Source organism: Chrysochloris asiatica, unplaced genomic scaffold (genome assembly GCF_000296735.1).
Source record: "Chrysochloris asiatica unplaced genomic scaffold, ChrAsi1.0 scaffold00035, whole genome shotgun sequence".
Taxonomy (NCBI): Eukaryota; Metazoa; Chordata; class Mammalia; order Afrosoricida; family Chrysochloridae; genus Chrysochloris; species Chrysochloris asiatica.
In genome coordinates, this window is record NW_006408553.1 from 7,250,592 (window position 1) to 7,252,056 (window position 1,465).

The following is a 1,465-nucleotide window of genomic DNA, read 5'->3' on the forward strand; positions in this document are numbered from 1 at the left end:
TTCCACAGGAGAAAGATGAGGCTTTCTGCTCCCATAAAAATTTACAGCCTCGGAAACCCTGTACAGGATCGCTATGAGTCGGAACTGACTCCACGGCACATAACAACAGCAACAACAAATCGGCAAAGAAGTAAAACTCTTATTTGCAGATGATATGATCTTATACATAAAAACTCCCAAAGACTCAGCAGGAAAATGATTGGAACTCATTGAATGATTCAACAAAGTGGCAGAGTATAAAATCAATATAAAAAATCAGTTGACTTCCTTTATGCTAATAAAGACACCACCAGTCATCTGTCAGTTTGTTGTACTGTGGTGGCTTGTGAGTTGTTGTGGTTCTGGAAGCTATGCCACAGGAATTTTAAATACCAGCAGCGTCGCCCAGAGTTGAGAGGTTTCAGATGAGTTTCCATACGAAGACAAACTAAGAAGAAGGAGAGATGAGCGACTTCTGAATATTTAGTAACTGAACAGCTTATGAATAGCAAAGAAACACTGTCAGTTATAGTGCCAGAAAATGAGCCTCTCAGGTTGGAAGGCACTCAAAATGTAACTGGGGAAGAGCTGCCTCCTCAAAGAAGAGATGACCGTGAGGACGTGAATAGAGTAAAGCCCAGGGAGTAAAGTCCTTGGGAACTTCATTTGCTGAGGGGCACAACGCAAAATGAAGAGAAACAGCTGTAAACATCCATTAACAATCGGAATATGGAATGTACGAAGTATAAATCTAGGAAATTTGGAAGTTGTCAAAAATGAAATGGAACACATAAACATTGGTATCTTAGGCATTAGTGAGCTGAAATGGACTAGTATTGGCCATTTTGCATCAGAAAACCACATGGCTTATTATGCCAGGAATGACAAATTGAAGAGGAATGGTGTTGCATTCATTGTCAAAAAGAACACTGTCTGTGATAGGGTAATATCCATGAGCCTATAAGGAAGATCAGTTAATACCACTATTATTCAAATTTACATACCAACCACTAAAGCCAGTGAGGGTGAAATAGAACAATTCTACCAACTTCTTCAATCTGAAATTGATCAAACATGCAATCAAGACGTATTGATCATTACTGGTGATTGGAATGCAAAGGTTGGAAACAAAGAGAAAGGATCAGTAGTTGGAAAATATGGCTTTGGTGATAGAAATGATGCGTTTCTATTTGATAGACTTCTGCAAAACCAATAATTTGTTTATTTCAAATATCTTCTTTAAACAGTATAAAAGACAACTATACACATGGACCTCACCAGATGTAATACACAGAAATCAAATTGACTACATCTGTGGAATAAGATGGTGGAAAAGCTCCCTATCATCTGCCAAAACAAGGCCAGCGGCAGATTGTGGAACAGACCATCAATTGCTCGTATGCAAATTCAAACTAAAGCTGAAGAAAATGAAAACAAGTCCATGAGAGCCAAAATTTGACCTTGAATATATCCCACCTGAATTTAG